Source organism: Cyprinodon variegatus, unplaced genomic scaffold (genome assembly GCF_000732505.1).
Source record: "Cyprinodon variegatus isolate N-32 unplaced genomic scaffold, C_variegatus-1.0 Scaffold1072, whole genome shotgun sequence".
NCBI classification, from domain to species: domain Eukaryota; kingdom Metazoa; phylum Chordata; class Actinopteri; order Cyprinodontiformes; family Cyprinodontidae; genus Cyprinodon; species Cyprinodon variegatus.
In genome coordinates, this window is record NW_015151525.1 from 63,290 (window position 1) to 64,140 (window position 851).

Here is an 851-nt window from a genome sequence, read left to right on the forward strand (position 1 = left end):
TCAGTCTTTTTTGTTTGTGTTTCTGTGTTTGTCTCCCTTCCTCCACCAGGAGACGCCTGGTTCTGGTCCGCCTCCTCACACACCTGCTGACGGTTTCCTCGTTAACAGGGTGCTCTTAAGCTGCTGATTGCCACTACCTTGATGCCCGAGTGTTTGCCAGTTTTGGGTACTCTAGCCAAGCTGAGTTTTGCTGAGTAAGACTGAGTTCTTGTCATCCTGAGTTTATCCTCAAACAACTATCCTGAGATGCACCTGTTTGAGGTTGTTAGCTGCATATAGACACCTGTCCATCCCATTCAATCAGTAAGAATTCAACTACTAACATGGCCAAAAAACCAAGAGCTGTCAAAAGTCACTAGAGACTTAATTGTACACCTCCACAAGGCTGGAAAGGGCTACAGGGAAATTGCCAAGAAACTTGGTGAAAAAAGGTCCACTGTTAAAACAATCATTAGAAAATGGAAGAAGCTAAACATGATTAACAATCTCCCTCAGACTGGGGCTCCATGCTAGATCTCACCTGGTGGGGTGAGATCTAGCATGGAGGTAAGGAAAGGTGAGAAATCAGCCCAGAACTACAAGCGACGAGCTGGTCAATGACCTGAAAAGAGCTGGGACCACCGTTTCCATCGCTGCAAAAATAATCTAGAAATAAGTGAAGATTTCTTAAATTAAGTGAATTTAACCTTAATTTGAGTAGATAAATAAGAGGATTTGCCAATGGTAGGAGTATTTCTATTCTTAAAATAAGATAATAAGATAAAAATGCACTTGAAACAAGACAATACAGTTGTTTTTTCTTATTTTAAATGTAAATTGTCTTGTTCCATTGGCAAAGTGTCTCACTTACT